A 23,417-nucleotide genomic window follows, 5' to 3' on the forward strand; every position below is an offset into this window, starting at 1 on the left:
AATGCCTTTGAAAATAAATAAAAACAATTGCTTAAATTAGCCACTTTTGTTACGTTGTGTTTATAACATGTACTGTTTTACAACATTGTTTTAAGTAATAGTAAAAGGCACATTTAAGGTCAGATGCAGCCCAAATGCCCCAAACAAACTATCCGCCACTGTTCAGGACCTAATCGAGCAGAGGTCAAGCATTATTCTCTCATACGTGTGAGTTTTCTGCACACAATTACTAAACATCACCACAAAGGACCATCCGGGGGGGGGGGCTTCATATGTAAACAAAAAAACATAAATATATGAAAATATAATTAACATACTCACACGAGTTGCATTTAAATGTGCAAATGCAATATGAAGCAAGCATGTGACAGGTGAGGTTTCCTCGGGTACCAGACCAAGATGGGGCTCTCAGTGCTTCAACAAAATCAACCACATGTGTGACAAATTTATAGGACAATTCTGATTTATGAATTTGAGCATTTATCATTTTAGAATGCCTCACCGCCATATGTTCTCCAACATTACGTCAGTTAGAGGCTTGATTTATATATCGTGTTTTAACAAGTAAAGTAAGGTTCCTGATTAAATGCAATGACCATGTATGAAATTGGAATGTATTAGAACATTTGAATATCTGAAACGGGCTGGTCAGTAAGAACATGTAGGGAGGGATGTGTCAATTGTCTGTTGAAATTGCATGATTGTACTTTTCTTAATAACCACTTTAATCCGCTCACCAACATGTAATAATTGTACGTTATACTCTGCCTCATCCGAATCAGTTAAATGGAATTACATAACGATGTTTAAAAATGTAGACATCAACGAGGTGCCTTGAGTGGTGGACTTACTGTCGAATCAGCTATTTGGCTTTTACGCATATGTAAATCAATACAATGTAGCCTTATGTTCTTAAATATATATTTTTTTATGCAAGAGCCAATTACTTAATTAAATGAACATCTCACTTATTGGCTTATCCGTTACAAATTGCTGACAGGTTGCCTCGTGCAAAATGTTGAAACAAAAAGAAAATTTATTTGTAAAGAACGTCAATTTATTCCAGCCATATGTAAGCCACTGATAAATAATACGTATAATGTGTAACATTTTATGATGGCTGTCGCAATGAAAGGTTGATGACTGCTGGGGCGACCCCAAAACAAGATAAAATATCTAACATATAGCCATGCAGTCATACTGCAGCGTGATTGTCTGTGACCACTAAATTGATGATCCTTCCAATTATCTACAGACCCAATGGATTTTCATCCAATATGATGTCAGAACATATATTATTTGTGAGGATGAACATTTGTATTTAAAGTGGACAATATTCCCAGGCTTCATAATTCAATGTGTCCATTACAAAGACATTTGGGCAAGACATGCACCTGCTGACCTGCTATGGTGTACAGCATTGCGGACCACAAGATGATTCTAGTTCGTGCCTTATATAACAGCCTTGACCTCCAGGGATAAGCTAAGATACTCAAGCAAAGTTGAAGATAATTACACTATGGTTCCTATTTTAAAGTTTTTTTGTGCTCGGAAGTGCCGTATTTTACACAAACACCTCGTTAACAAGTAAACCCGTAAAAACAAAGTTTTTCACTATAAATCCTTTATATGCGTGGTGGCTAGAGTCTTCTCGTCCTCTGGCTTGAGATGGCTGCCACCTATGGGTCAGATGATTGTCTGCCAGTATTAAGCAATTGGTAATTAAATATTTAATTTGTTTTCCCTAAACAGTGTAAAATTTTGGAAAAAATTTTTCACGAAAATTAATTGTCACACACAACGAGTCTGTGTGGAAAATGTCAGCTCGATTGGATCACGGAAAGTGGGTTAAAAAACGAGCGAAAGATTTGCACGGTCCTAAGCAAGCAAGCGAACTTAATATAAAGGATTTAAGTATATATTCGCCTGTGGAGGACGGGGGGATCGATCCCGCAACCTTTGGCATGGGAAGCGAGGGCGCTACCAACTGCGCTACTCCGCCACGGCCTGTGGAGGGGTTACGCTCTGGGCTCCTACACTGTGACGTTCAGCCAAAGCCATGAATGAGTTATATTTGAATAAATGTAAAATACATTTTTTTTTGCCTAAAAAGTGTAAAATTTTTGAAAAAAAATTTCACGAACATTAATTGTCTCGCACAACGAGTATGTGTGCAAAATGTCAGCTCGATTGGATCACGGGAAGTGGGGGTAAAAAACGACCGAAAGATTTGCACGGTCGTACGCAAGCAAGCACGCAAGCACGCAAGCAAGCAAGCAAACTTAATATAAAGGATTTAAAAATACAAGCTGTTCTATGACATTTCAGAGCACTTTCCTGCACGTGGAACACATTCCTGCGGAGGGAGCTGGTAGGAACGTTGGGTTGCTCGGTCAATGGCCAGGGTCAACGGTGGCGTGGTGTATTCCGCAAATATGCCCGACTGTGAGGGCGGGCACAAGCCGGCGGGAGTAGGTTAAACGTTGAGTTTTATAAGGGCACCACGGGGTGACCAGCCCCTCCCCACCCAGCCCCACCCCTCCCCCCACCCAGCCCCACCCTCCCCACCCAGCCACTTCCCCATCCTCCCCACCCAGCCCCTCCCCACCCAGCCCCTCCCCACCCTCCCCTCCCCACGCAGCCCCACCCTCCCCACCCAGCCCCTCCCTCCCCACCCAGCCGCTCCCTGCACGAGGGACGGACAGACACAATAACTCCCTGTGGGCTGGTGTAACCAAGAGATTCCTACCAGTAAAAAACGTCGATCATGAAGCAGCCCAAGTGGGGATTCATCCCTGCCTGTACTCGTCTGCTCAGAATGGCATTCATGCACTCGCTTTGAAGTAGACACTCATGGAACCGAACATCACATTAAGAACCGCTGGTGTGGTGGTGGGTTTGTTTTTCCTGCTTACAATGGTTGAAAAGTTCCAGAAAGATTAACGATGTGGTTTATTTAATAACCTGAATGGACCTTTTCTTTGGCATGATTTCACTTCTGGAAGGTTGCATAGAGTGAGTGTTAAATGTTTACATTCATAATAATCTTTATTTATATGGCACCATTCATACCTAAAGGTGCAATGCACTTCACACAAGACAAAACAGACATTACACAGACAAATGTGAAAACACTCATAAAATAATACAAAAATGCATAAAAAGGAAAAATAAATAAAACAGTCAAATAACCATTAGATACCAAAATAATACAAGAATTCTAAATTATACAACGAAGTCTTAAGCCTTGATTTAAAAGAAGCCACTGTGGGTGAACCCTCTGTGAAGCTTGCAGACAGGGGTCCACAGTTGTGGAGCCCGAGCACAAACATCCACCTATCATTTCCTACTGAGCATTACCTTCACAATGCAGAGCAGACCACCATCAGCTGACCTCGTAATAGACCGATGCTAATAGGGAGACATTAACATAATTGTGAGGGTAATGCGGAGCAAAGAAGTATAGTATAACATTAGTCGATGCATATACAAAAATTACAATAATAAATTGTAACAATGATCATTTATAAACCCTACTATTTCTTATTCACCACGAATGTTAATGTCGGCTGGGAGTGTGTATAATGTGCAAAGATGTTATTCTAAAAGGGTCTGAGTGAATATTCCAGCTAATTTACAATGTAGATACAAGTGTTTTATCTTCTTCTGTAGCATTTGTTTACTCTCAATACATTGCATGGTAATTCAAGCAAAGTGGCAAGCCCAACTGAAATTCACTCATGTTAATCATTGCCAATTACATTCTCCTGAGCAGAATTTTTGCTGAGATGCATACAAATTAAGGCTTTGGCATATTATGCATGGGATGTTAGGATGGCAATTAGATGGAAGTTTTTAATGCACCATACAGGGTTAGAATTGCAGTATAAATACACACTTGCTTCCAAATGCACCCGAATAATGACGCAAATGCACAATTAACGCTCATAAATAGTTCTGTTAAGTAGCTTTTTTTACCAAGTGAGACTCTCCGTAGTAGTTTACATATTTATTGTAGTTGCGTGTGAAGAATTCCATGGGAAGATAATTATCATACAAATTCCGTTACATTAGACATGGAATGAACCCGTGCTGTTTTAATGCATTTCCACATGAAAAAATGTAAAAGTTTAAAAGCCCAAAAAAAAGATAATGTTACGTTTTGTGATTATCAGCTTCTGTGTCCTATCTTGTCATTACATTACCACGGAAAGAGCATATGCTTGCAAGCACGATATTTAGCCATATATGAGAGTGTACAAGTTAGTTATATTTCATGAAAATACTATTTTTTTCAGAAATAATATTTACAGGTACTTCCATTTTTACCACAAAATAACCCAAATTCTAATTCCAAAATCACTTATTCAGAAGAAGTGAGTTTCTCACGCACACATGTCCTTCCCGCACACCTCCGATTAGCACGGTTGGCTACGTATGGTGCGATAAAAGTTAAATATACATTGACGTACTCTAATTGATTGTGCTTTGGAATTATGCAAGTGTAACCATACTTTATAAATATGCACTTTATATTTTGTTAATAGTTTTATACATTAAAAAAACAATCTTACCTGAGAAACCATTAAAAGGTTTTGATATTCCAATAATCGTCACAAAGTGTTTTAAGAATCCAAAGCAATGAGCACTTGCTTTCATTACTGAAGGATTTATAGGCCCTTTAGTGCTATCTCCGTTAAAGAAAACAATCAATAAACAATTATATGCAACTAACAACGGTAAACTATTACTTTGTTACGTGTTTTTTCTATTCACGATAAAGCCTCAGTGTATGCGGATGTGAATTAATTGTACATCTATTATTACTATGGCACCGACATTAACATTGCTAATTTCCATTTGGGAAATCTCATAAAATATCCCTTTTAGAGGTAACATTTACCTTTGTAATCAAGCTGCAATATGCACTGTGGGGATGAATACGTTCCCCCTTATGGTTACAAATCTACTGAAACTGGTATTTTCAGACAAGTGGAGCGGTATAAAAATGTACAGTATTCTGCAATTCCACGATGGCCACAATAACTTTCAGTTTGTTTCAGGACAGCTTGAGATGAAACCTTTTTCACCAACGCCACGCTCAGCCACTATAGCAGGTACACCAGCAGGGAGCCCATATCAGCGGAGCTGAGAGTATCCTGACTGTTGTCCTTGATGATTACAAGCCCAGAGCCAATGCAAGACTATAATTAACACTGTTAACGAAGCAATTAAAAATCAACAGAATAGTCAGTAACCTGTAAATCCATAGGGTTAAGTAGTATGTATGTTGAACTTCTTTTGCACCATACGTAGCACCGTGCTAATTGGAGGTGTGGGGGAAGGACAAAAAACTGAACACAAAAAGCAGTTCTGAATAAATTAGTTTCCCATCTAAATTTAAAAGTGAATAGCTCCAGTGGCTTCCTAATATCGGAAGTAAGAGCGTTCCAGACGGCCACAGAAGCACATTTGAAAGCGCACGATGCAGTGACTGTCTTTGTTCGATGGCTAGAGAAGAAATGAGAGAAGAAATGCTCACCACGCAGCACCCCCCCCCCAAAAAAAAAACACGTGAAATACTCCGTTGCAAAACGTATGTGTTAAGTCGGAGTATTATAGAGTAGTATTTTATTGAAAATTCCTGCACGTCTACGATAAAGTGTATCAATGACCATTTACCACTTTAACATACAAAATAATAGGCTGTACCCTTTCCGGCAAGAATACAGGAGGTGTTAAGATGTTCAAACACCAAATAGACACATATGGCAAGGCATCAAGTCTGCATGCACCACATATGCTTGTGGTAAAACAAGAAAACAATAATATTTTGATAATGCGTGCATTTTCCTTGAAACTGATTGGCCTACATCAGAGGCAGACTCCTGTATGGTCTTGTATCACCAGCGTTAGAACAAAGAACACCAACAAAACAGCACAAAGACAGTACAAATATTAAAAGCATTAATAGCTCGGTTAGAGCAATTCACATTGGAATAAGGGTCTCACTTTAACGTAGGGCCTATGTATTTGTGTTTGACATCCATGGCTGTGACCACAACCATCGTCATATTTTGCTCTTTGAGAGTTTCTAGCACCCGTAGACTTGTGGAAAACCCCCATAATAGTAGCAGCTGTACCCAATGAAAACAATCAATACAATTTTAGCTGACATTCCCAATGGAACGTATCCAACATCAGAGCCATTCTGTGTTAATCCTTGATTCTGTCAATCACGGTGGAGCTTTCTGTTCTTCACTGATGTTTTTTGGCCTAACGTTGTTCCTTCATCCCCCCCCCCCCCCAGAGTCCACACACTCGGTAGTCGTTCCCCAAAACAGCTCAAACCACACACGCAATATGACCTAGGTCAGCCTCAATCTTGAGGCACGTTTTGAAATGTTTGTTCTAAAAATATCAATGCATTGTTTTTGTTTATGTGCATCATACACGTGCGCGCCTGTGGGTCTGTATACCGGTAACCGGCAGAGTTCTTTGCGCGATTTATATTGGCTTTAGCGTCATACGTCACAGGGGCTCGTTACTTGGTTCACAGATAACGATAAAAATGTATCATAATTGTTTTAAATATAGCGCACCTCACGCCGGGACGTTTCAGAGCGCTTGTGTACAATACGTAACTTATCTCGCATCTCACCGCAAGCATTTGAGCGGGCACCCCCAATGCCAATTGTCCCAAGGAGGGCGTGATTTCTCCATGTAATCCCCATTGAGTAATTTGCGAACCTCTGCAACAAGCGGCAAACGCGCTGCCACTGGACCCAGTCACCAAACCTCGGGAGCAGTGGACGCTGTGTGTTATTACAAACTTAGCAATTTAGAACTTTAATCTGAGCCTATGCTAAGAGAGAAACCAATCAATATCCATTCCTTGATACATGTGCTCAGATTGGATACATGTAGATTTGTTTTTATTGCTGTAAACAGAGACTAAACTATATTTGGGCAAAATTGAATATTTCAAGCCCCTTGTGGAACATGGTCATGGACTGCACATGATCGTACTATGTGCATATATACTGCACATATACATATTTAATGCATGTGTAGTGGTGATACGCGCTGGGGTAGCGATCGGGTGCCAGCGCGTAGTGATTGGCTGTGTGTGTGGTGACGCGCGCTGACGGTGAAGGATCAGGGGTCAGCGCGGGGTCGTGGGTTATGTGGTGCTGATTGGCTGTGTGCCGGTGACGCGCTGGAGAGGGAGTGATCGGGTGGCAGCGCGGCGTGATTGGTTGGGGAGTGGAAACACGCGCTGGGGGAAAACGGATCGTAGAGATAGCGCGTCGTGATTGGTTCACTAAGGAGCGATGCTCACGTCGAGGTCCGCATCCGCTCCGTCTCCTGTGAGGAGGGACTATATAAGGTGATGCACACAGGCGTAAGGGGGGAGTGTAACCAGCGAAGACTGAAGATGGAGAGGAAGAGATAGGGCCCTGCGGTACCCAGTCCCGCTGTCCTGTGGGGACCGGGACTCTGTGTAACCCAGAGGCGGAGTGTAGGGTGAGCATGCAGTGTGAGCATGCAGTGTGTGTAGCCAGAGGCATAGGGTCTACACGAGACGAGTGAAGTGTGTGTAGCCAGAGGCATAGGGTCTACACGAGACGAGTGATGTGTGTGTAGCCAGAGGCATAGGGTCTACACGAGACGAGTGATGTGTGTGTAGCCAGAGGCATAGGGTCTACACGAGACGAGTGATGAGTGTGTAGCCAGAGGCATAGAGTCTACACGAGCTAAGTGAAGAGTGTAGCCAGAGGCCTAGAGTCTACACGAGCTAAGTGAAGAGTGTAGCCAGAGGCAGAGAGTCTACACGAGCTAAGTGAAGAGTGTAGCAGAGGCAGAGAGTCTACACGAGCTAAGTGAAGTGTGCAGTCAGAAGAATAGAGACCACACGTTGTATCGTGACAAGTCAAGATTTAATAAAAAGTGTGTTACCCATCAAGGAGTTTCCTGCCGTCATTTCAAATACTTCAACTGGCGTCAGAAGTGAAACAGTCTTCCAAGCATGGATACAAGGAAGACCCGTCGGACCCACGGGATTGACCGCGAGGATAACCTTGACGACTCGGGCCAGCTGCCATCGGGGGGCGAGGACGAAGAATGGCCCACGCTGCAAGATCCGCCGACGGCGCCGGATGAGCGACTGGGGACCGATGCCGTGCTCCGCGAGGCGCACTCCCATCTGGCGGAGCTGCTGCTCGCCGCCGCGTCCATCCTGGCGGAAATCAGCTCGTCGGCTGGAGCGGGGACGGCGGCGGACATTCTACAGGGTCGCCCCGCAGATTCCCGCCAAAATGACTTGGCGATTCCCGCCATTTCATCTGCGCTGACTTTTGGCGGGAACGGCGACCGCCACGTGGCGGCGGTTCTCCAAGCGCGCCCTCTTACGTCATCAACGCGCGCTGCGGACCGCCATCAGACACCCGCCACTGGGGCCGCCATCTTACACACCGACGGGGCGGCGGAAAGGAACCACGAGGCAGAGGACGACTTCATTTTTCAACAGCGCCTTCCCGCATTGTCAGCCTTCAAGGCGGAAGGCGGGGACTGGGGCCAATTTCAGCACAGGTTTTTGGCGCATCAGGAGATGTCCGCCTGGTCCGACGCTACGGCGCTGCGGGCACTGCCTGCCATGTTGGACGACAACGCGCTCGCGGCCTTCATGTCAGCACGGAGGTCGGACTGCTCCACGCTTAAGGCAGCGCTGGGTCTCATGGCCAAGGTCTACGGACCTCCCTCGGCGTGTCGCCATCATTTTTATGCAAGGCGGAAGGCGGACACGGAGACCGCGCTCGCCTATCGCACGGCGTTGCTGGCTCTCGCCGATGCCGCATTCCCTCGTATGGACGAGGAGGGCCAGGATGCGATGGTTTTGGAGCAGCTGCTTAAGATGGCGCAGGACCTGGGGGTCCCCATCAACACGGCCGACGAGATCGATATTTCTTCCTTGCGGGTCGCTACGAGTATACAAGCGCACGAGGTCCTTCAACGCAAACAGGGGGTCGTCTGCAACGCTGCCGTGGCCTCAGCTCCGGGTCCGGTGATCACCGAACCCCAAGTCGTCAGCCCACGAGAGGAGGCGTTCACCGCGGGACGACCAGGGGACTGGAGGTCGGGGGGTCGTTCGCCTCTGCGATCGGCCCGCAAGCTGGAGCAACCGAGATCTCCGACGACCCTCATCACGTGTTATAACTGCGGCCTCCGGGGCCACGTGGCGTCCGGTTGCCGCGCTCCACGTCAGCGCGCCATGGGATCTCGGCTGGACGACGACCAAGTCCCCAAGTCATCCCTACAAACCCCGGCAAGTCGCGGCACCTCACATGCTCGGCCCACATACTCGACACGCATGGGCCGTCGCGGGGCGGCGGAGGAGGGCTGGTTAGGGTTCGGGGATTCGGTTCAGCGAGGGGGGTTCGGCCGGGACCGGGGAGACATTGAATGGTCGGAGTTGGGGCACAGAATTGTGGCTGCTTCAGCGGGTTCATCCGTCGTTACGGGATCTATTGATGGGGTCGAGGTCAGGGTGTTAGTGGACACGGGGGCGTCGGCGACTATTATATCGGACCTCATTTACAACATTCTCCCCGTCCAATGCCGTCCGCTGCTCCCAGTGGATGTGCCATTTTACGCCGCTAATGGGGGATCGTTGGGCATTATCGGTCAGATTAGGGCGTCCATTTGCATTGGAGATATCAAATTGTCGGGACCCGTTTTCGTTTCGTCTTCTTTGGCGGTTCCTTGTCTATTGGGCACTGATTTTTTGGCTAAGATGCCCATTAAAATTCTCATCGATCAGCGTTGCATTGAACTACCATCGGGTCGCCGTATTTCATTTTTGACGAACCCTACTGAGATTCGGACGGCGTGCGCTACGATACAAGCGTTGGCGACACAGACCGTGCACGTGCCCCCGGGTTCACAGATGTTAATTCCCCTCCGGTTGCGGAAACCATGGGTGGGGGGGACTTCGGAACAAGGCATGCTTTTGGGTCCTTCTAACAGGGCTGTCGGGGGGGTCGATTTGTCGGTGGCTCACACTTTGGTTCGGGCTGACAAGGATCCGTTTGTGATGGTTTTAAACGCTGGGTCGCGGCCAGCCGTCATTCAGCAGGGCACCGTGCTGGCTCACGCGGCACGGGTCCCTGCGGATGAGCGGCTGGTTGCGCAGGTTGATCCGAGCCCCACGCAGAACATTGAACCGAGGGAGGACCTTGAATGGGTCCATTCGCTGTGCGCGGGCTCGGACGATTTGTCAGCGGTGCAGTTGGGTGCGCTGCGCGAGTTGCTAATGGAATTTTCTGATGTGTTCAGTAAACATAAGTATGACATTGGGTGCACGGATTTGTGACGCCACCACATTGACACGGGCGATGCGGCACCGGTCAGGCTAAATCCCTTCTGACTGAGTCCTGCTGAGAAGGAACATGTTCAGTCGGCCGTTAACGATATGCTTGAAGCCGACATTATTTCGTCTTCCTCCAGTCCTTGGGGAGCACCTATTGTGCTGGTTAAGAAGCAGGACGGGTCCTTGCGATTTTGCGTAGATTTCCGTTGCCTGAATAAGATCTCTGTGGCTGACGCGTATCCACTCCCCAGGATGGACGAGTCCCTCGATGCATTGTCTGGTGCGCGATATTTTTCGACTCTTGATTTATTATCGGGATTCTGGCAGTTGCCACTCGACGAAGAGTCTAAACCTAAGACAGCATTTCGGACTCCAGGGGGCCTGTTCCAGTTTAACCGGTTACCCATGGGACTTCACTCCTCTCCAGCGACGTTTCAGCGCCTTATGGAGTTGGTTTTGTCGGGCTTGCAATGGGATACGTGCTTGATTTACCTTGACGATGTCATTGTTTTCAGTAAAACATTTGAGGAACACCTCCAGCGATTGAGAGGGGTGTTCTTACGAATGCGATCGGCTAAATTAAAATTTAAACCGGCCAAATGCCACCTTTTTCGTAAGTCCGTTAGATACTTGGGTCACATTGTCGACTCTTCGGGGATCTCTACCGATCCCGCGAAGACGGACTGTGTCAGTTCATGGCCGACACCCACGTCAGTTTCGGACGTGCGCAGTTTCATCGGTTTTGCTTCGTATTACCGCTGATTCGTTGAGCACTTCGCCACTATTGCAAAACCCTTGCACGCTCTAACGGCGAAAGGGGTGAAGTTCCGATGGGGACCGGAGGAGGAGGCCGCGTTCTGTCCCTCCGGGACGCCTTGGTGGGTGCCCCACCCTTGCGCTATCCGGATTTTGCGAGTCCCTTCTTGCTAGATACGGATGCTAGCAACACGGGCATTGGGGGGGTACTATCCCAAGTCGTTGGGGGAGTTGAAAGGGTGGTCGCTTATGGTAGCAGGGTGTTGTCTCCGGCGGAGCAGCGCTACTGCGTCACCCATCGCGAACTGCTTGCCATTGTTTTTTTTGTACAACAGTTCAGACCGTATCTCTATGGTCGTCACTTTACGGTCCGGACGGACCACGCGGCGCTACAGTATTCATTGAGGGTCGCCCAACCCTCGGGCCAATTGTCACGGTGGTTGGAAGTCCTCCAGGACTATCAGTTCACGACTACATACCGTAAGGGGTTGCGACACACAAATGCCGATGCCCTGTCGCGATTGTTGCCTTGTCAGAAATGTGCGTGTCTATCGGGATCGGCGCGCTGTAAACCGCCGGTTGTGGAAGAGATGGGGGCATTGGCTGCGACCGCGGGCGCACCAATCTGGGATGTCCCCGCTACCTCTCAGGGTCAGGACTCGCTGCTCTCACTGTCGCTGAGTGAGTGGGGCCGTCTCCAAATGGCGGACAGCTCCCTGCTAGCATTGCGCCGCAGGGTGGGGGGTCCCAAAGAGGACCAGGAGCGAACTGGCTCCTACGTACTTAAACAAGGCATGTTAATGAGATGGGACAGTTTGTCCCGGCGGCATGCACTTGTGGTGCCTTTCGCTGTGAGGGGGAAAGTTGTTTTGGCCGCACACGAACGCCTCTTGCATTTGGGAGTAAACAAAACGCTTGCCCTGCTTCAGCGTGACTATTATTGGCCGGGAATGGGGAGCGACGTGGTAAATATTCTGAAGGGATGCGTTGAGTGCGCCAGGCGAAAACCACCGCCCGTGGCAGCTAATCCACCGCTGCAATCTATTCAAGTCTCGCGCACTAACGAGTTCGTTGCGCTCGATATTCTGGGGCCCTTTCCAGTCACGCCTAGGGGTAATAAGTACCTGTTAGTGGGGGTCGAATATTTTACCCGGTGGCCTATGGCGTGGCCACTCGCCAACCAGTCGGCGGCGGCTGTGACGGACGCCTTTGTCCAGGGCTACGTCCTGGACAAGGGGGCTCCCGAACGCTTGCTGACCGACCAAGGGAAAAATTTTTCAAGTAAATTGCTGTGAGAGGTGTGCGATCTGTTGGGTACTAAGAAGGTGCGTACCTCCCCGTACCACCCGCAGACGGACGGGATGGTGGAGAGACTCCACAAGACCTTGACTTCTATGCTGTGCCAGCGGGTGTGTGAGGCACATGTTGATTGGGACCTGCAGGTCCCGGGGGTCCTCGCCGCGTATAGAATGGCCCCCCATGCAGCGACGGGGTTTTCCCCATTCTATCTGATGTACGGTCGGGAAGCCAACCCGCCCATGGAAACGCAGCTTGGCCTGTCCGCACCACGAACTAATTCTAAATTGGCAGAACATATTAAATTTAATATTCATAAGCTGACAGAGGCAAGGGAGGCCGCACGGCTTAATTCGCGGGCTCTCCAAATTGCTAACGAGCGGTTGCGTGCACGAAAGGTGTCCGTGCACGACTGGAAACCAGGTGACAGGGCCTGGCTGCATTGCCCTCAGGCACCTTTGGCTACGTCGCCTAAATTGTTGAAGCCATGGCGGGGACCCGTGGAGGTCGTGCGTGTTGCACGCCCCCAGTGCGTTCAGATAAAATGGGGAAAGCGACGGTGGTACGTCCACCCCTCCCGACTGAAACCGTTCTCGCCTCCATATGGCCTCCCCTTGTGTCGTGAGGGCCGAGCATGTGACGTGACCGACGACCCAAAGGGGAAAATGTCTCTGCCTGATCCTCACATGTTTCCGCCTGATCTCCTCCCAGGTGTCTCGGAACTGACAGCTGCCGACCACCGGCGGCCGGATCTTCGCGGCGGGGCCGGTCCTTTCAGGCCCGATCCGCGCCGTCTAGAGCAGCCGGAACCACCGGACGGTCGTCAGCGTCCCGTCCCATATGACGGACCGGCCAGACGGACTCGCGCCAGGTCGCGCTACTTTTTATGACCTACCATGTGAGGAGTCGAGGAAGCTGGAGCGCCTCGTCACTGCGTTTAGTCACAGAAACGCTGGGCGCGTTCATTTTCTGGAAATCGCTTTTATTGTGTTGTTCGTCGGGCTGTATATAGCTTCTTATCGAGGTGTTGTGTGTGTTATTGTTGACTTTTCTTGTGTTAGTTGTCAAATTGTACATAGGTTGCTGTTGGGTTGTTGTTGTTGCGTTACGGGGCACACTGGGGGGTGGGGGTTTTGTTGTGTTAACGTTGTGTGATGTTGTTGGTTAGCAGCCGGGCCGGCTGCGAGCTATGTGGGAGGGGGTGATGTAGTGGTGATACGCGCTGGTGTAGCGATCGGGTGCCAGCGCGTAGTGATTGGCTGTGTGTGTGGTGACGCGCGCTGACGGTGAAGGATCAGGGGTCAGCGCGGGGTCGTGGGTTATGTGGTGCTGATTGGCTGTGTGCCGGTGACGCGCTGGAGAGGGAGTGATCGGGTGGCAGCGCGGCGTGATTGGTTGGGGAGTGGAAACACGCGCTGGGGGAAAACGGATCGTAGAGATAGCGCGTCGTGATTGGTTCACTAAGGAGCGATGCTCACGTCGAGGTCCGCATCCGCTCCGTCTCCCGTGAGGAGGGACTATATAAGGTGATGCACACAGGCATAAGGGGGGAGTGTAACCAGCGAAGACTGAAGACGGAGAGGAAGAGATAGGGCCCTGCGGTACCCAGTCCCGCTGTCCTGTGGGGACCGGGACTCTGTGTAACCCAGAGGCGGAGTGTAGGGTGAGCATGCAGTGTGAGCATGCAGTGTGTGTAGCCAGAGGCATAGGGTCTACACGAGACGAGTGAAGTGTGTGTAGCCAGAGGCATAGGGTCTACATGAGACGAGTGATGTGTGTGTAGCCAGAGGCATAGGGTCTACACGAGACGAGTGATGTGTGTGTAGCCAGAGGCATAGGGTCTACACGAGACGAGTGATGAGTGTGTAGCCAGAGGCATAGAGTCTACACGAGCTAAGTGAAGAGTGTAGCTAGAGGCCTAGAGTCTACACGAGCTAAGTGAAGAGTGTAGCCAGAGGCAGAGAGTCTACACGAGCTAAGTGAAGAGTGTAGTAGAGGCAGAGAGTCTACACGAGCTAAGTAAAGTGTGCAGTCAGAAGAATAGAGACCACACGTTGTATCGTGACAAGTCAAGATTTAATAAAAAGTGTGTTACCCGTCAAGGAGTTTCCTGCCGTCATTTCAAATACTTCACATGTAACCATTCAAAAATATGAATATGAACATGTTAGCTTTTCTCCCAAGAGAGGAAACACTCTATGGTTTAGTAAGTTCGCCTTTCATACGACTAATGGAGCTGATAAGTTATTCATTACAAAAGCCGCCCGACTCATACTTTGAATATTTCTCTTCGTGATTACTTACAATATACCTCTGCATAACTGCTAAATGATCAACAACAATTGGAAAGTAGAAGGAAAATAAATCATCGTTCTGCACCCCTCGAAAACGATGAGTCTCTCGACTGTTTTCATTCTGGTTCCACATTGGGATGTTTTGGCAATTCCTTAAAAATATATATTAATTGACCATTTTGATGTTGGAAAAGTTCCTGAGGAAAAACTCGTGCACAAATGAAGATAATGCTCAAAGTCTGCACACCTCAAACGGATAGTCTGATCATGACTGTTGATGATGATTAATGCATACACAGTGCAGTATATATATTTGGATTTAGATTATTATTTTTTTATATAGTTTATATATTTTTTGCAATTATCACATGTTTTATTAACTTTGTTGCGCGAGAAATGTAAAAGTTAATAGAATGCAATTACTATACGTGCCTCTAATTGCCTAGCATGCAATAATGCCGTTCATGCTCTTTTCTACTTTCTTGCATGCATTTATTGATCAATGTACATTGTTGATGCATAGGAAGCATTACGCTTTTAGTAATGGTCAGTGAATTGCATCAGAATCATTATGGAGCCACAATCTCTTACATGGGTAAGAGGTTTTGTGGAATACGTGAACACTATCTTCATATTTTATGAGGCACGTGTCTTGCGATGTATACTGTATTTCAAATTGCTTGCAGCAGGTGTGGTCATTAGAGCAAACTTACAGCGATAGCATTCATCTAAGCACAAATTACCTCTTTTGGCCACACCTGTCACGATTACTCTTGAAAAATCCACAGATGATCACTGGAACACATCTAGATAATCAGCGTTTGATTGAAATTGTTTGTCAGTATGGTCCCTTGGGGGCCTTGGATATATTCCGGTGCTACTTCTAATGTATTATTGGATATTGAAACACTAAAGATGTAAACATGTGCTGATATTCTGCACACAGACATTGTAAATAATAACGCTTTCGGACATTTACTGCTCACTTTATTTGATCTTCCAAAATGTTACATTTCAGTTGGATATTGCATTATTAGACCTCTTTTGGCAGTAGCAAGATATAGTAATAGGTTTTTACCCTTTTATCTGGCAACAAAACTGACACCTTTTTACAAGGGATCATGTTTGTGTAATGCGGGCGTAAGCGACCTTCCGGATGTGACGTCACGGGGGGTGGAGTCATGTGACGTGGGGGGAAGGTTCGGGTCCTTAAGCGGGTAAACCGGAAGGGGAAGGCAGTCGGGGTGTGAGCGGAAAAGAGTGAGGCCACGCGGGCGAGTGTGGAGAGGGGGGGGCGCCGACGGCCATCGGGAGCCAACCCCGAAGATAAGAGGAAGCTGCGGAGTGGTGTGCAGCTGCAGAGGAGACAGCCAGAAGGGCTGCGTGTTAGAGGCAGCGGTGTGGCTGCCAGGAGGAGCTGCGGAGAGAGAGAGAGAGAGGGCTGCATGTTAGAGGCAGCGGTGTGGCTGCCAGGAGGAGCTGCGGAGAGAGAGAGAGACAGCAAGAGGCTGTCAGAGCTGCGGAGGGAGAGGAGTTGCAGCGAGTACAGCCAAGGGGGGCTGTGTGAGAGAAACAGCAGCGGAGCTGCTGTTGTGGATCGGGCCGACATTGGAGTCAGCACCGTGGAGAAGCTACAGAGTAAAGACAGCCGTGTGGGTGTACAGCACGAACCGAATAAAGGACACTGAGCCAGACATCGTGGTCCAGTCGTTTATTACACTGGTGTCGGAAGTGCAACGGCATGTCGAAACAAGTGAGGAAGAAAGTTAATCCGGCGCCTGCATCGGCTTCTTCGTCCGACGACGACGAACTCCCTCCAACCACGGATCCTGTTGGGGTGGTGGAGGAGAGCCCGGCTGAGGCGACCACGGGAACGGGAGTGGAGGATGTTGGCGCGGTGGCGGGTCCGTCGACATCATCAGACGCGGATCAACGATGGCAAGCGATGGCGGTACAACTGGAGGCACTTAAGGACGTCCTGGCGCATCTATGCCATCTCGTCGCGCCAGGGACGATGGATGATGCAAGTGGTGCTCCGCGGGCCGCCACGTTGCCTGTCCTGCCGCCGCCATTGCCCACGCGGCAAGAGGCCGCCATTTTGCGCGCTCCGTGGCGCCAAACCGCCATCTTGGCCACGCCGCGGGCCGACGCCATTTTGAATTTGCCATCACAACCACCACCATTGGAAGACGGCGGGAAGAGGAGTCGGAGTCGCCACCTTACAACGGTTAAAGAATTTTCCGTCGGTGGGGACTGGAGCGCGTTCGCCTCCCGCTTCTTGGCGGCGGTACGCACAGCAAGATGGACCGATGCGGAGGCTTTGGAGGTGTTGCCGACTCTCCTGGACGACGAATCTGTCCGATTCTTCCGTTCCATAACGACCGATAAGAAGGCAACTTTATGTGGTGTTTTTCAAGAAATGGCCTATGCTTATGAGCCACCAGATGATGCGCATCGGCGATTCGCTCAACGACAACGAGCACCAGAGGAGTCGCCCGTGGCGTTCAGGGGTGCGGTGCTGGAGCTGGCCATGGCAGCTTATCCTGAGACGCCACAGGACCTGCTCGAGCCTCTCATATTAGGGAAAATGTTGGAGCTGTCTCGGGATCTAGGGATCCCCATGCCTGTGTGTGGGCATGAGAAGCTAACTTCCCGGACGGCTGCTAAGTGTCTCGATGCGCAATTCAACCTCCGTCGCTGGAAACAAGTGACGGCGTGGACGGGGGGGCCCGTCAAAGAAGGGGATGCGCTGGGGTGGAACCCTGCGCAGGCTGTCTATGTTCCGGATGACCGGGGCCCTCAACAACTGACGGCCGCCTCCGCTCCATGGACGGGACGCGGCGGGCCGAGACCGCGCGCGGCGCTACCAGAACGGGGCCGTCAGGAGGCGAGGCCTGCGCTTCGGCGCAACGAGGCCGAATGTTTCCGCTGCGGGCGTAGGGGCCACTACGCCAGAGACTGCTGGGCCCGCTTCCCGGCTCCGCCACAGCAGGAGGCCTCGGCACCGGTCAAGTCGGCTAAAGATCCTCCGAAACAGGCATGTCGGCACGCACCAGACACTCGGCAAGGCTTTACACCTCACCCATCACCGTCGTTGCGCCATCCTAACGTTGTGGTTAAAGCATGCCCTTCGACGGGGCCTTGTCGCTCGGTCACGCAATGGCGCAAGTTGGCACGGAGAGTCGTCGCGGCCGCTACGGGCTCGTCCACTGTACCGGGGTCTATACAAGGGGTGGACGTACGCATTTTGGTCGACTCCGGCGCGTCTGCGACTATTATTTCGGATGTCATTTTTCATCTGTTGGGCATCCCGCCGGGGGCTGTGCGTCCGGTTTATGGGTCGTGCGTCGCTGCCAACGGGGGTAGCATGGGTATCGTGGGTCAGGTGGATGCTAAGATATCTATTGGGGATGTGTCGGCCTCGGGTGTTGTGTTGATATCGAGATCTTTGGCGGTTCCTTGTTTGTTAGGCACCGATTTTTTGGCTAAGATGCCCATTTTGATCAAAATCAATGAGAATTGTATTGAACTGCTGGGGGGCCGTCAAATCTCGTTTCTGCCGTCGCCCTGGGGGCGACCTGTTTCGGCCGTACAAGTGCAGGCGCTGTCCGTTGCATCTGTGGACATCCCACCTGGTACACAGATGCTTATACCCTTGCGGTATCGGAAGCCCCTGCCTGATCGGCTAGGAGCAGTAGGGGTCTTGTTGTCACCGTCCGCCGCGATAACAACCGGGTTGGCGTTAGTGGGGGCACAGACCATCGTCCGGCCGGATCAATTACCGTTTTTACAGGTGCTTAATGCGGGGGGAGAAAACGTCCGTGTCCCGGCCGGTACGGTTGTGGCACATGCCACTACGGCGTTTGCGACCCATGATTGTCCACATAGCCGGGGAGTTGTTGCTGGGGTTTCCGAGCCAAGGAGTTCGGATGATCGTTGGGTTGCTCATTTATGTGACGAAAATTCTTCCCTGTCCATGGAGCAACGTGGTGCGCTGCGTAAATTGTTGTTGACATATTCCGATGTGTTCAGCTCCGATGATTTGGATTTGGGCCGCACTTCCTTGCTTTACCATCACATTGAGACGGGCGATGCTGCCCCTATTCGATTAAATTCGCATCGGATGAGTCCTGCGGAGCGAGAACACGTACGGGGGGCAGTGGAAGACATGTTGGCTGCGGACATTATATCGCCATCTAACAGCCCATGGGGCGCTCCAGTCGTCTTGGTTAAGAAGAAGGATGGCAAATTGCGATTTTGTGTTGATTTCCGCAAATTGAATAAGATATCGGTGGCAGATGCGTACCCCCTGCCGCGTATGGATGACTCCCTCGACGCATTGTCGGGGGCTAAGTTCTTTTCCACACTGGACCTCTCTTCGGGATTTTGGCAGCTTCCCCTTGACGAGTCCTCACGGGAGAAAACCGCATTCCGTACGCCGCAGGGGTTATTTCAATTCAACTGTCTCCCGATGGGATTGAATGCGGCCCCTGCTACATTTCAAAGATTGATGGAGCTCGTTTTGACGGGGTTGCAGTGGGAGACATGTCTTATATATTTGGACGATATCATTGTCTTCAGCCGCACATTTGATGAACATTTGACGCGGCTGGAGACAGTGTTCACGAGGATGCGTTCTGCCAAATTGAAATTCAAACCAAAGAAATGTCACCTACTGCAACGGTCCGTCCGCTATTTGGGGCACATTGTGAGTGCTGAGGGAGTGTCCACGGATCCGGAAAAGACGGCGTGCGTCCGGGATTGGCCGACTCCGGCCACCGTGGGGGATGTTCGGCGGTTTTTGGGATTTGCCTCGTATTACCGAAGATTTGTGCCGGGTTTTGCGACGATTGCGAGGCCCTTGCATCTCCTTACGGGTAAAGGACGGAAGTTTGTTTGGGGACAGCCGGAGGAGGCGGCCTTTCGGAGTCTGCGTGATCTATTGGCCACGGCCCCAACATTGGATTATCCCGATTTCGATCACCCATTCATTCTTGATACGGACGCGAGTGACACAGGTATTGGGGCGGTGTTATCACAGTCTAAAGGGGGTGTAGAGCGTGTCGTGGCGTATGGTAGCCGAGTCTTGTCTCCTGCGGAAACCCGCTACTGTGTCACTCGCAGAGAACTATTGGCGGTTGTTTTTTTCCTACGGCAATTTCGACCATACCTCTACGGTCGTTCTTTTATTGTGCGTACGGATCATGCGGCCTTGCAATATGCCCTTAAAATTGACCAGCCATCCGGACAGTTGGCACGTTGGTTGGACACGCTACAGGAATTTTCCTTCCAAATTCAACATCGGAAGGGAGTGCGCCATGCGAACGCTGACGCACTTTCCAGATTACCGCGGCGCGCCCCTTGTAAATGTGAGTCGGGGACGCATAGGTGTTCGCCGATTCCAAACCCCCCTCAGCCGCTTACGTTGGCCGTCGAGAAGTCGGACACTCCGATGGAACCGGGACCGGCTGACGGGGTTTTGAATCTGCCGCGGTCTGTCTGGATCCGGGAACAGATGATGGATGAGTCATTGGTGTCCTTGCGGAAGCGGTCTGCTAAGGACAATGGGAGTCCGAGTACGGCTGTGGGGCCGCAAACCGCTCTCCGAGATGGTCTGCTTATGTGGCGGGAGGGGTTCCAGGAACGTTGGCGCCTGGTGGTACCAACGTCCTTGCGATTCGAGTTGATTAGAACCCTCCATTGTGACACTCTCTTACATTTAGGGGTGCAGAAGACCTTGTTGACGTTGCAACGTCATTATTTTTGGCACGGCATGGCGACAGATGTCGTAGGGCACGTGCGCGCGTGCCCTGCGTGTGCACGACGTAAGCCGCCGAAACATCCTTACGTGCCGCCTCTCCAGTCGATTCAGGTGTCTCGAGTCAATGAATTGGTGGCACTGGACATATTGGGACCTTTTCCACCATCGGCGAGGGGTAATAAATATTTGCTGGTAGGGGTTGAGTACCTCTCCCGTTGGCCGATGGCCTGGCCGTTGCCCGATCAGTCGGCCGCGGCCATTACCGACGCCTTTTTGTTTGGGTATATTATGGATAAGGGGGCGCCTGAGAGACTCCTCACGGACCAGGGCAGGAATTTCTCTTCTAAATTATTGGCGGAAGTGTGCGCGGGCCTTGGGACTAAGAAAGTACGGACATCCCCATACCATCCGCAGACGGATGGTATGGTTGAACGGCTGAACAGGACATTGTCTGCCATGCTTTGCCATACCGTGAGTGAACAACAATCAGATTGGGATCTGCACATCCCCGGGGTGCTTTCGGCGTACAGGATGACGCCTCATGCGGCTACAGGATATTCGCCGTTTTACCTTATGTATGGTCGGGAAAACGTGCCGCCGGTGGATGTGCAATTGGGAACTGGGGTGAAGGGACCTCGTAAACCACTTCCTGAATACATTCAGGACACGGTTCGCCGAGTCACGGAGGCGCGGGAGAATGCCCGCGTGGCTACGGCCAAAGCCCAGGCCCGGAACGAGCGATATGCGCGACGGTCTGAGGGGGAGTGCCCTTGGAAGGTTGGGGACCTAGCCTGGCTTCATTGTCCACAGGTACGTCCGGGGACCTCGCCGAAATTGCACAAACCCTGGCATGGTCCCGTACGCCTCATTGCGGTTCCCAACCCACAGTCAGCACGCGTCCAGATTGGGTCTCGTCGCTGGGTTGTGCATACGTCGCGCTTGAAACCATATGTTGCTCCCTTACATGATGCGTCATCCCCCAATGTTGCCTTGCCGGGGTCTGTTGCTGCTGACTCTCCCCTGCCTGCGTCCATTGATCTTGCCAGAGCGCCTGTCGTACCTGTTCCAGACAGGCCGGCCGTGACATTGCGGGGGACGAGGGGCCCTGCTCGGAGGACGCCTGCCAGGTCTGCGGGACCTTCGAGCCCTGCAGCCCTTCCGACCCAGCTGCGGGCACGGTCACAGGACAAGCCCAAGACTAACTCTTTAGAGACACGGGACGGCGGTGGACTTCCAGCTGCGACAGGGGGATTACCCCCTGTCATTCCTCGACTTTCATCGCGTTCCCGTTCTGCGAGTGGGCCGCCGACCGTCCGGGACGGGCCGGCGACCCGCACACGTTCCAAATCGCTTACGTTTCGTTGATTGTTGTTGTCTTGTTATTTTTTTCTTACAGTTGTATTTATTGCATGCTTTTGTACGTTCGTTGATGTTAATTGCGTTGTTGTTGTTGTTCTTGCTGTTACATTGTATGCTTAGTGTCCTTTAGGGGGGGAAGCTCGGTTCGCCGCATTACGATTTGCTATTGGTCAGCCGAGGTCGGCTGGGATTTTTCTACGGGGGAGGGTGGTGTAATGCGGGCGTAAGCGACCTTCCGGATGTGACGTCACGGGGGGTGGAGTCATGTGACGTGGGGGGAAGGTTCGGGTCCTTAAGCGGGTAAACCGGAAGGGGAAGGCAGTCGGGGTGTGAGCGGAAAAGAGTGAGGCCACGCGGGCGAGTGTGGAGAGGGGGGGGCGCCGACGGCCATCGGGAGCCAACCCCGAAGATAAGAGGAAGCTGCGGAGTGGTGTGCAGCTGCAGAGGAGACAGCCAGAAGGGCTGCGTGTTAGAGGCAGCGGTGTGGCTGCCAGGAGGAGCTGCGGAGAGAGAGAGAGAGAGGGCTGCATGTTAGAGGCAGCGGTGTGGCTGCCAGGAGGAGCTGCGGAGAGAGAGAGAGACAGCAAGAGGCTGTCAGAGCTGCGGAGGGAGAGGAGTTGCAGCGAGTACAGCCAAGGGGGGCTGTGTGAGAGAAACAGCAGCGGAGCTGCTGCTGTGGATCGGGCCGACATTGGAGTCAGCACCGTGGAGAAGCTACAGAGTAAAGACAGCCGTGTGGGTGTACAGCACGAACCGAATAAAGGACACTGAGCCAGACATCGTGGTCCAGTCGTTTATTACATTTGCATTAACCACAACACTTGTGGTCAAGATGCAAATAAAAAGACAACTTTGATAATGTATGCACTGTCCTTGAAATTGATTGGTCCACACCCGAGACAGCTTTTCGTAGAGCCCAGTCTCACATGGTGTTGGACCAGATGACGCCAAAAGGCGCACAACTCAAAGAAAACGCACCATCAGAGTATTGAGAGATCGGGGTAAGCATTTTTTTTTACTTCAGTTGGATAATTGCATTGATGACGTATTTTTATATTTGTTTAGTTTTCAATTAAACGTATAATTAATTTCTGATGAATTGTGGTCAGGTGAAGCTGTCGGAAGATTGTGATTTCAAATGCCACTTGGGTAATGACAGCCCATCAATTGGGGGTCAATAAATACGTACCATTTTGTGAGAAGTCAACAGTGATTTGTCCTATAAACATCAAGTGTGGTTCTCCCATGGTAATATGGAATGTATGCTACTGACTTCACGCTACCAGCAGGAATGAACATTGACCTTTTAATAGTTTGAGCAAAAAGACACTGAATTTGGGTCTAATTATAATGTATACTCTTTGGTTCTTTCGGTAAAGTCACGTAGGTAGAAAAAAAAAATTCACGACGCTTCGATCGCAACACAAGCGGTCGTCCTCAGGCGGAAAAAAATAATCCAGCAGTGAAACTGCTAAACCAGGAAGAACACAGCGAGAGAGCTGTTACAACAAGAGGTTATATATGTTGGCAAGGGCAAGCAAGCGGGGTCTGAGCTGGAAAGAAATTCCATCCCTGCACGCAA

The sequence above is a fragment of the Lampetra planeri genome, chromosome 17 (assembly GCF_965212315.1).
Source record: "Lampetra planeri chromosome 17, kcLamPlan1.2.h2, whole genome shotgun sequence".
NCBI lineage: Eukaryota > Metazoa > Chordata > Hyperoartia > Petromyzontiformes > Petromyzontidae > Lampetra > Lampetra planeri.